This window comes from Lissotriton vulgaris, chromosome 11 (assembly GCF_964263255.1).
Source record: "Lissotriton vulgaris chromosome 11, aLisVul1.2, whole genome shotgun sequence".
NCBI classification, from domain to species: domain Eukaryota; kingdom Metazoa; phylum Chordata; class Amphibia; order Caudata; family Salamandridae; genus Lissotriton; species Lissotriton vulgaris.
The window spans coordinates 589,838,944-589,851,666 of NC_141699.1; the positions used below are offsets into that span (position 1 = coordinate 589,838,944).

Here is a 12,723-nt window from a genome sequence, read left to right on the forward strand (position 1 = left end):
GCTATATAAATGAAATTACAATACAATATATCCATAGGGTTTAACAGGCTTTAACACCACCCTCCCCCGACTCCCTGATCCCCCATCAGTTGTTGTGGTCAGGGCTGACTGGGCTGGGACTACAGAGCTGGCAGCTGGCATGCAGTCCGGACATTGTGAAGTATTCCTTGTGGCTCGCACTCAAGTGGCGTAAAAAAGGGGGGGCCCGAGCGCAGTTTGTTTTATTTTCTTAGTAGTATGAAACCACTTGCAACACCACTACATAGCTGGAAAAGTAATCTAGCATCCTGACCTAAGGAGTAAGAAATGCTATTTAAAAACTTTTGAAAGACATGCAGAAAATATGCATCTGTATATAGATAGGTATATGTGCCTTTCGCAAGCCTCTAAAGTCCCCATGACTTGAGTTTGGTTTCCACCGGTCTTATCTTAGCCTTTCATCATTATGGTGTTGATAAATAGGTTACACTACAAAGCGTTTGTAGTCCGGCATAACTTTGTAGTTTATAAATTGTATATTTGCTAGATCCAAAAAACAGGTTTCAAGAAAAGTTACATTTACATCGCATTGTATACTACAACACCTATAAATAAAGTACCAACATTTCTCAGACCCATTAAAATGTTGTAAATCTTCCTGAAAAGATGCATAGAACTATGTTGTGTATTTGGTGTAATAGTAGTCATTCAGAATTACGTGCATTTCAAAATATGTACCATATATTGGTTAAGAGCTGTAGTCTACCCTATTGTACCGTTTACTTCTGTTGAATATATTATAGTGAGTTTCAGTGACTATGGCCCTAATTACAATTGGCGTAGTTAATTCCAAAATGCGCTGTAACTACTTGTACAGAACGTATTGGAATACAATGTCAAGCATGTCAAACCTGACAAAATTTGCCAGAGATAAAAAGGCTCGGTAAATACCAAGATATATGGCTTTGGTGTGGAAAGCGTCAAATTACACCCGTTATGCACCCCATTTTTGGGCAAATCATAATTGGTGCTAGCTATCAAGCACAAAAACTTCAGATCCAGTGAGGTTGGATTTTATCAGTTTTTTATAAATATTGTGGTGGCCTTCAGGGCGTTTATAATCTGGGCCCACAGCAGCGCGGGCATAGCGCCTGCGGATCGCCGAGATTTGAGAGTTTTTGGGCAAGTGAGGGTCGTCCGTCTCGTGGCGGCCCTCAGAGAGAGGTCGCGGTGCAGCCCTGCCCCCTTCAGGAGCAATGCGCACACACAACAACACCGATAGCGCTTTCGCTGTATTTCCCACAACTGAAACCCCAATCTTAAAGAGGATGAAAGAACATTCAAACAGCGGCCAATACAACAGTGAAATCGAACCCCGATGCACCAAAGTGGCAGTAAGCGGCCAGCATACTGAGCAAATTAATCGACATCAGATACGATTTAACATTTTGACCCTATTCGACTTATTCATTAGCAGTTCAGTGGCTCTGGGTTTTTCTATTTCAAAATGGCTAAATGGGTTTTTATGTATTCCTAACTGGTTTATTGTTTATAAAACAAGAGCAAGGGGCCTCTCCCACCCACCCACTGGCCACTTCTAAGTGTGTTTTTACAACACTTCTTCTTGGGTCTAATTTCACTTTGACTGAAATAGGAACATAGTTTGATAGACAGCGAAACAGGACTTCTCTGGCTCTCCCACATTTCCCCATCAGGTTGAAGGACAGTAAAAGGGGACTACACTTGTTCCCCCACATTCAATGGAAACAAACAAAGGACCACATAACTGTTTAGGAAGACCTCGACTAAGGAGTCGGCCATCTTAGACTGCCATCACCTCAGTGTTATAGCCCTGATTTATCTTAGCCCCAGCCAGCTACCAACAGCTCCTCTCCCTCACCTCACATCAGACTCTCATTACAATCATCCCTCAGTTTACCCCACTGCCTACCCAGCAGCTGGCACTCAGGGAACAACCATCATGACAGCTGTGATATCCTTAGCCCCACTACGGCCCCTCTCCCTCATCTCACGTCATACTTTCGCTACAATCGTCCCTCTGTGTACCCCACTGCCTACCCGGCACCCGGCACTCAGGGAACATCCATCACAACATCTGTGATCCTACCCCACAATCCTCCTCAGCCAATAAGAAATTTGTTGTTCAACTTCACATTTCCATACCCATCCTCCTTCCCAAACTCCTCACACCAGACTCCACGGATCCCTCCTGAAGTCCAATACACCCATACACACTCATGTGCCCTTCCGAACGTGCCTACTTTCTGCGCGTATCATGGAACTCACAGGCACACATACCCACCTCAGCCCATAATAAATTAGTCACAGCCGCAGTTGTTACTCTCACCCTCCCATACTCTTAGCACAGGACTCCATGGATCCCTCCTGTCTCCCATACACCCGTACACACATACTTACCTCAGCCCACAATAAATTAGTCACAGCAGTTTCTGTTAATTTCAGCTTCCCCTATCCACCCCCCCTCCCTAACTCCTTGCATCGGACTCCACGGATCCCTCCTGAGTCCCATACACCCATACACACTCTTGCGCCCTTTCCACACACTCTTGCACCCTAGTCACCTCACCTCTCTTCAGCACATAACATGGAACTCACAGCACACATACTTACAACATCATAATTCCCCCAAACTCTAAAAAAAATCTGCCAAACGCTTCAAGCACAATTTTATAAAATTACACCCTGAAACTCCCTTCGCTGATCCCTATTTCTCATTACACAACGGGATCACAACCACTGATATAATTTTCCACACCAAACGAAGAGCCCAATGGAGGAAAGCATTCCTAGCCTTGTTCTCAATATCTTCCACTAGGAAATCCGCACATGGTCTAGTGATTTCTATTGCACCATCCCAGCTCTTCCAAGCGACAGCAACCATTACCATCTACAATAACTGAACAATACTCATTCAATCCAAGGATTGTAGTTAAAATCTACTGGATAACATCTTCCTCATTATTAAAGAACAAGTGTCTAATCCCCATACCATTACCCGATCCACTTCCACCCCTAATACACAAGATGTCACATCTCCAACCCCCACTGTCACCCTCTTCCCCCTTCTTCCATGGCCACACCTCACCTCTCTTCACCTTACCTTCACACGCTACCTCCACCTAGCATGACTGAGACAACATACGTACCCCAAACAGAAACTGAACCCCCTCCGGGTACGATTATAGCTCCCCCCTCTAACATCTCCCCCTCCATTACCATCTCTCCCCCTACCTTAGCCTTGCTTCACCAGGACACTCCTAACACGTACTCCCCTCATTCCAGTACTGAGACATCTCACACACCTACAATAGAAGCTGAACCCCTTCCGGGTACGTTCATAGCTCCCCTCTCTAACATCACCCCCCTTTAATCATCTCTCAATCTACCTCATCCCTGCTTCACATTATCACCTCTAACACGGACTCCCCCCATTCCAGCCAACCCCCCACAGGTCACTTGTTGGCACATAATACGACACCCCATCACTACCATCTCGAAAACACTCCACTCCCCACAAACCCACCCTCAGAGCACACACTGCTACCAATCCCACCTCCCACACCCTCTCACCAACCAGCCACACCAATAACTCAGACATCTACATCAACTACTCTCCCATTCACATACGCAACATCGCCTCCAATTCTACTCATTCCTGCTTCAGATCACACACCTAACCAGGTCAATGCGCAGTCACCCACACCCATATCACAGACACCTACCCCAGTCATAACCGCTCCAGACACCAGACTGGATGAGATTATGTCCATACTTCTCCAAATCAAAGAGGAACTCCACGCTTTTAAAGCGATGATATCAAGACAACCATGGCGCACTAGATCCTCAAGAACTTCTATACCAAGCAAGCTCCCTACACACCTACCACTCACCCTCAAACATATTTTACCCTGCTGGAAATCAATTCCCTCCCGTAATTTTACCACCCACCCAATGCGAAGCATCAACCCATTTTCGGAGAACGACCTACGTTCTCTTCTACACTCCTACGAACCCTCTCTTACGATCCCCATATCTCCCGCACCCATGCCCATCCCTACTATCCCCCCAACCCTTGCAAGTCATCTACCCACAACAATTGAGGAATCATCAACAATAATCTTAGAAGAGTCACACTCATTCAGAATCCCACTTCTTCCCTTATCACACCCCGTGTTAAATGCACCTTCCTAACCTGTAGATCGGTATCTAGACACGCAGCGGACATAGCTTACCTCATTATCGCACATGATTTGGACCTGATAATGTTAACTGAAACCTGGCTAACAGAATCCTCCTCGCCACTCATCGACATTCTATACGCCAAATTACGGCATCATCAGACTGGACCGGAGTGGTAAGACAGGAGGAGGAACCGCATGTATACACCGGAGCAGCATTGCATTAAACAGAGCCATATCCCCTGTATTCCCCTCTTGTGAATACATATGCCTCGACATTAACAGCAACGGCAATCCATTATGCTCATTACACATTATCTATCATCCACCTGGCGACAACCTCACCTTCACCGTACACCTCATGGACATGGTCACAACGAACACCAGACGATAAAACACCCAAATATTCCTTGGCAACTTCAATTTCTATTGGAACGATCACAACGACTCAGTGGTCAATAGTCTCAAAAACTTCCTCGGCGCTCTAGACCTCACCCAAATTCGCAACAGCCTACACACAATAAAGGTTCAATCCTGGATCTAATAATCTCCAAAAGTTACTGCAATCAGCTTGAGTCGATCCAACCTTGTGATTGGTCAGACCATCATATCATCACCTTCTTTATCAATGAATCAGAGAAACTTCATTTGGTTCAATCCACAAAACCAAAGGTATGGAAAAGAGACTTGAAAAAACTCAACCCTAACACATTACCTTCTTCCAGTTACAATCTACTTCTGCCCCCTGCCGGCTCCTACAACGTACATGATCTCACCAACCACTACCTCAACTCTATGACCTCGATAATTAATGAGGTTGCTCCCCTTCACCTAAAGAGAGTTTCCACAAAAGACTCTAAACCCTGGTACAATGGACTTCTTAACGAAGATAGACGTTCTCTTAGAACTTCAGAATGCAACTGGAGATCAGTCCCATCCACTAAGCACCTCAAAATTCTAAGAAAAAAGAGAAATGCATACTATAGAAAGATCAAGCGCACAAAAGCAGACTTCTTCAGCCACCAACTAGACCAAGCAAGAAACCGTCCAAAAAAACAGTTTGAGTTAATCAAAACCCAATCTAAAGATGAACCTCAACGACTACAAGACATAGCCCGACCACAACCCACTTGTGAAGAATTCTCTACCTTCTTTAACCTAAAAACTGACAACATCAAGAAAGATCTCCTCAATGACCTAAGCTTACACTTGAGTCCCCACATCAAAACTTCCACTCTACTCCCAACTTCGTCACTCCAAACCCCTGCTAAATTAGACCTAAAAAACAACACAGCTTGGTCTTCCTTTGACACTTACATTGAAGAAGCTATAGGCAAGATTCTCAGTACCCTGAAGCCTGCCAATCACCTCACCGATCCTCTCCGCACAAACGCTGTTAAAGACTTAACCCCACTGCTTCTGCCTCTCTGGACCAAAATCATTAATAGCTCACTTCAACTAGGTTTCATCCCGGACACCCTTAAAGTGGGACAGGTAACACCCATCCTAAAGAAACCCACAGCTGACCCTATGGACCTAAACAACTATCGCCCTATTTCCAATATTCCTACCTTGGCCAAACTGTTGAAAAAATGTGTACACCACCAATTGTCTAAACACATTGATCACTTCGACCTTCTTAACTAACACCAATCAGGCTTCCGAGCAGGCCACAGCACGGAATCAGCTATGACACACATAATTGACCATGCGCTACAAACACTTGATCAGAACAGTACTTGACTACTCATCCTACTAGACCTCTCCTCAGCCTTTGATATGGTCAAACACGAGAACTTGATAGATCTGCTGAATCATAGAATGGGTCTATCAGGGTCAGTGCTTAACTGATTTACCTCTTTTCTTCAAAACCGGACTAAAAAATTCAAGGTCAACAACACCCTGTCCAAACGCACTCCAGTAATGTTGGGAGCCCCGCAAGGGTCCTTGCTATCCCCGACATTGTTTAATTTATTCATGGAACCACTCACCGAACTGTTGCAAGAGTCCAACATGGAATATCACATGTACGCAGACGATACCCAACTATACCTTAAGATACACACCCTTGAAGACATTAAATCGCTTAAAACAACGCTTGGGAACAGCCAGACTTAGTTGGCAGAGAATCATCTCAAATTGAACGCTCGAAAAACTGAATTCCTCCTAATAGCCCCTCCTGCCAAACTCCCCATCATGCATGATTGGCTCAAACATCTTACTGCATTCAACGTTCAACCAACCATTGTGGACTCAGCGAAATTTGTTCTTTTCTTTGTACCTTTGTTTCCACAATTGGCACACCCCTGGCCCATATGCAAGTCCCTTGTAAAAGGTACCACTGGTACCAAGGGCCTTGTGACCAGAGAAGATCTCTAAGGGCTGCATCATGTATTGAGCCACCCTCAGAGACCCCTCACCTAACACATACGCACTGCCATTGCAGACTGTGTGTTTGATGCAGAAAAAACTGAAGAGTCGACATGGCACACATCCCTGTGTGCCATGCACATGAACAGTGCTTGTGGAATACATAAGCCACCCCTCTAGCAAGCCTCACAGCCTAATGCAGTCTGCACTATACCAAAGATGCCCCTACAGTGTCTAAGTCCATGAAATAGGCACCGCAATGGGAACGCCAAAGACGGTATCTGCACGGCATGGACTTCAACAGTCCATGCCGTACAGGTACTGGTGTGCATGCACACAGGGGGGCCCCTGTAGGGCCCCCTTTGTTTCCTCACCACCACATATTTCATAGCGGTTGCTTACCATGAAAAGTGTGGCAGTGAGGAAACTCTCAATTTGCTTGGCAGGTCCACAGCGGATCCGCCAAGCATATTGCGGCATCAAAACCACCCCGCTACCACCAAGGATCTCTGATCAATGGTGCTTGCGGTGGTCCCAGGGTGGCCACTGCCATGAGTCTGGCTGTCCAGGGACCGCCAGACGCGTAATAAGCTCCTATCCTAATACTTTGCTCACTTTGCCTGTAAAACTGCCTACTTTCATTTTATCCGCAGACCACCCAAGAACCACAAGGACTTCATTGAAGAAATGTAAGACTTCATACTCTCTGTGGCCCCAGCATCCACTGCCAGCACCCAGTATTCCTGAACTGGGCTGATCATTTTGCTGTCCCCTTCAACTTCCCACATTCCACTCCCTCACATGAAGTGCAGCAGAAAAAGGTTGCCTTCCTTTCTTTCAAGGGGACCCATCTAGAAAAGCTCCAAGAAGAACTAATCAACCTATCCCAGACACTTCCAGGGCTCAACAGATATAAAAGTCCACAACACCACTTTGAAGAATCATGTAAAATGCTATGCTCCTCTTAACACCTGTGTCCTCAAGCCATCAGCAGCCTGGTAAACCCAAGAACCTACGGAAAACAAGCAGTCCCTATGAAGACAGGAGATGAAATGCAGATTTAAATGTCAGGTTGACCACAGCTACGGCCACTGACCATAATACCACCAACAAAGTTGCAATTAGCAGAAGCAAAGCCTTCTTTAAGGCAGCCAGTGTGTCAGCCGATCCTAGAACCCACTATCTTAACATCAGCCAGCAGATACAATGCTATCAAAACCTTCCTCATGATGAAAATCAACGAAATCCCAACTTCACAAGTTCACCATTATCATCAACGCTACTACTCATACCCATTCATCACACCACTAACAGATCAAACATTATCTCTCATACAATCCTCTCTAACATTCAGCACACACTGAAGCCATCTCCAACAAAAATGATGTGCACCTCTCCTCCATCATCAGGTCTCTGCAAGGAAAAGTCCTCATACCCCTTTTCCACATTCTCAATGCCTATCTCACCAGGGCAACTATCAGAGAGCCTCATGGCTGCTCATATCCTCCCCTTGGTAATAAAGCCAAGACGAGATCCAACTGACCGTAGCAGTGTCTGTTCTATAACCCACCTCCTATTTATTGGAGAAATGTAGAAGGCAGTTGCCATTCAGCAGCGTGGAACACATCAGCAAGAATAATGTACTTCAAAACTATGAACTGGGGTTCAGACCATGCTGTAGTATTGACACCATCATGCTCCAGCTGGTTAACAATGCCTTCTTCCTCAATGACAATAACAACTTACATGGAGGATGGGTGCTCCGTTTCTATCTTTCCTGCATCTAATTGCAGTGCATCTTTCCGAACATGGGTTGTGTTTCAAGCTTCATGAATGCCCAATCATTTCAATACCAATAATATTTAATGGAAATTGTATCAATTCAATTCAATTCAATTAGATCTTTATTCGGATTAAAGAATCCATAAAAGCACAATTCAATTACAGTCAAACAGAAATTCCCACGGTAAACATTATATGAAAAAAACACAATAAAAATTAACACTGTCATGTTAAGAAAGTTAACAAATAAATAGACCGAAAGAATAAGATTTAAAAGCTGTTGGACGGGCATTCAAAAAACATCATAATATAATAAAGTGCGAGAGTGTAAACAATGTTAACCACTTAGTGGATATAAGGTTAGATGTAGATATAAATACCAGCAGCAACTTCAAATAGAATATAGTGCAATATAATTGTGAGCAATGACCGCAACATGGTGCATGATAGTTATTTTACTTACACCTCAACTCCTAAAAGTGGCGGCCTTGATAATACTCACATGGAGAAATAATAATTACTAAGTACACCTAAACATTGTTAGGTGTGTTTACGCATTATAAGTCACCCATGGAGGCATGTGAACGTACTGCCGCTACTAAGAACAAGCTTACTCGAAAGATCAGATCCACACTACCCAGTTGGAAATTGTATCATGATGAAATACCAAGAAATTCATATTCAACATTCTGTGTGAGGTGGGGCTTAGACGTGAGCTATTTCCACATAGATCAAGAGGGCTGTGAACTAAAGTAACATCCTTTTCTGCAAATAATATAAAAGTAATATGTGCAGGTATATCCATTATTACAGACCAATATTGAAAGAAACATGCTTAAACTTTCCTACACACTACCAATTTCCCAAAACATCTTTTGGGGGAATGCTGCTCAGATATCTTGTTAAAGTTATTTTTATGTCCTCTCAAGTTGCTACAACTGACCCAGTGTTTTTGGAATTTGCTACTCCTAATAGACTGTCCCAAAAATAGAGTCCAATATTCAACATCATACTATTTTGATTGGCCCAATTCAAGACAAAATACATTTGCTATTCGTTGTTCTAAAATGTTCTGAGTGAGAAAACCTCAAAATCCTTGTGTAGGAAACTGGATTTTTGTGGCAGTACCCCCCTTTTTTGCCTGGTAATGGTATCTGGTGTAAGTTTGACTGATAATGTGCTGGGTCCCCAGCACCAGTGTTGGCACCCCTTTAGGATCCCTTGTAAGTCCCTAGAAAGTGGTACCCCTTGTACCCAGGGCATTGGACACGAAGAGGGTCCCTAAAGGATACAGCACAAATTGTACCACCCCAAGGGACCCCTCACCAAGCTCATGCAAACTGCTATTTCAGCCTGCTGGACTTGGTGCAGAGAAAACGGATGAGTCGACATGGCATCCCTGTGTGCCAATCCAGCAAAACACTTCATGTGGTATAGGTAAGTCATCCCTATGGCAGGCCTTACAGTCCTAAGGCAGAGTGCACTATACCCATGTGTTTGCATATCTGCCTGAGTGGATGTGTCCCTGTGGTATCTAAGTTCGCCTTTAGATATCACAAGTGTGCAAGGAAGCCATGACGAGTAGATGGGCTAAACACTTGTGATTATGAGATCCCCAGCTACATGATGGCTTCATTGTACCCCAAGATGTTTGGTATCAAACACTTTGTCTTAATAAACCTACATTTGTGCCAGTGCTGGATTTAATAATAAATGCACACAGAGGGCACCTTGGATGTACCCCCTGAAAACCTACCGACTGTTAGTGAGTTAGCTAACTGGTCTTGACCAGTCAGTCACCATAGACAGGTTTCTGACCTCCCGAGTGAGAGCCTTTATCTGGAAATAATTCCTACTCTGGGCGGCTGTGTTCACACCTCCTCCAAGCAGTATGGACATTCCAGGACGGGAAGCTTCAGAGGCCATGCTGCTTTTTTTAATGCAATGTGTGGAGTTGCCCACCCTCCTGTTCTGATCCCACTTTTGGCAGCATGACAGGAGGGAAAATTGGATTAGGAGGTGTGCCCACATTCAACAAGAACCACCGCTAGGGCGGGCCAGCTGATGTGCACCTCACTTTTTGATTCCTCCATGCTGTTTTGGATGAAATTAGCCTTCTAGGGTCAGGGGTATGCCCATTTCCACGGGATGAGGTCATATAGAGGGTGGAGGCACCCTAAGGTAAGTAGCCCAATGGCTACTACCTGTCACTCTTTGTAAACAGCTCTAAATTGGGTATTAAGGTGGCACCCCTGAACCCAAGAACTCAGATTTGACGGATCAACAGAACAAGGACGAAGAAGAGTCACTGCCAGGCGAGAACTGCTGCAGGGCTTTGGTGCAAAACCTGCCGTTCTCAGCCTTCTCTCAACAACTGTGACAGAGTCACTTGTCCTGCAAGTTGGAGAACTACCAAAGCCTTGGGTAGCCTGTCAGCACTTAGACAAACACTGAACATTTCCTTTGGAGTAGAGGAGCTACTCCCCTGTAGTCTGCAGGCACTGACAAGCAGAGTCCAGTCCACCGCCTTGCAGCTTCGCCGGCCCGACCGACTCTGAAGACGACCAGGAGAAGGTTCTCATGCTCTGGAAGGTCAGATCTGTCTCCCCACAAAGCGTGAAGACACCAGGACCAGACAGAGCCGTGTATTACCACCCCCGGGGTATCTGATGCCCTGGAAGAAACCCCAACAGCGAGAGTCCAGTTTGGATTTCACTGCACCAGGACCAGGAAGCCATTGAGGGACATCAGCATCACTGGGACCCACTTCAACAGTGGCCCAGCTGCTTTGATTTTGCCCCTGCCGGCTGTTTGTCGCAGACCGCGAGGCACATCTTTGCACACCCAGCCCAGCTGACCCAACTACTCTGCTCCCGAGCCTCACAGCCTGTGTCCTAGCAAACCAGTTGTGCCCTCGTGCTCCAACACCCCTTGCATCCTGAGCCCCTGTTTGGGAGCCCTCAAACGTGCCCTCAAGCCCCCCTGTACAGCCTCTTTCAGGTGCCCCCTCCCCTCCTTAGCACCAGCTACCAGCCTCACCAGCACCATGCTCCCGGTAGAACCCAGTCTGTTCTCAAAGAACAGCTGGTAGTACTTTGAACCTTGGCCCACTACTATCCCGATTCCAGGAGTTGAACTCCTGAAACCGACTGTACCTACTTTTAGCATCTTTTACTTTTCCTCCCACTGAATTTCATTGTGTTTGAAAGAACACAGTTTTAAATGCTTTACATACGTGTGCTTATTTCTATCAAAATCTTTACTTACCTTTGAATGATGTTCTTGAAGTTTAAATATTTATAAAAGGAAGTGTTATTTTTCTAATTTGTTCTCAGATTTATTCTTTGAGTGTGTGTCTCATTTATTGCCTCTGTGAGTAAAACAAACGCTTAGCACTACCCTCTGATAAGCCTAACTGCTTGCCTACACTACCACAAAAGAGAGCGTTAGCATTATTTACTTTTGACTCTATACAAATTGAGGACCCACTAAACTCTCTGTGCAGTGTACTTCCTTTTAGTACACTATATAGAGAGCCAACATCCTACACCCTGAAAATGATAAGAAATACTTATATGGTGTTGGAGTAGCGTAATTTTGTCTCCATCCTCAAATGTCATAAATATGCAATATATATGTGCACTTAGCACTAATTACTTGTGTGTCCTAATGCTATTAATGTAAAGTGTTGCACTTAAATGCAGTTCTGAAGTGCATTCACTGTAGAACTAGGATTCCCATACACTATGTGTTTTTACCGTATTATAATTAAACATAGTTTTTGAAGATTTGATAAACCATTCTCACACTCTTAAAATGTATTTACATTAGAAATGAGAGATTTATGTAAACATTTGCACTAATGTTTTTGCATTGGTATTCATAATGTAGTTCTTAGTCACCCTTGTATTCGTGCATTCAAAGTTACTTTATATTTATTTAAAGTGCAACATAAATCTAATGCTGGATTTATGTACTAACATGTCATTCATTTGTAGTTGTATGTGCACAAACAACACGTATTAATGTGCACCATTGAATTATATGCTTAGATTGACTCAATTAGGCCTGTACTTCTTGCTGCATTAAATATAGTTTTTCCATTACTACCTGCGTGTCTTTTTCTCAGCAGGTACATTAACACGGTTTGTTAGTTTGAGAAGAGATATCGCTCTGTACTACCTTGACAAAGAACATTGAGATCCAGAATATTAATTGCAGTAATGTATCGATGTGTTGCAGGTGACCAAGGACGATGTTGTTCTCAGGAAGGACCTGAGAGAGTCTGCTAATGTTGCAGTTCACAAAGTGAGAATGGAAAGGACAATGGAGTCCCTGAAGGTGTGATCAATGGATGTTACTCAAAAGATTC

At 44.3% G+C, this 12,723-nt stretch overlaps 1 protein-coding gene across 1 annotated transcript in view; it reads right to left on the reverse strand.

Moving 5' to 3' along the window:
* NUDT18 (nudix hydrolase 18) overlaps window positions 1-12,723 on the reverse strand; it is a 226,357-nt gene that overhangs the window by 23,563 nt on the left and 190,071 nt on the right. The gene's annotated exons all lie outside the window — the stretch shown is intronic.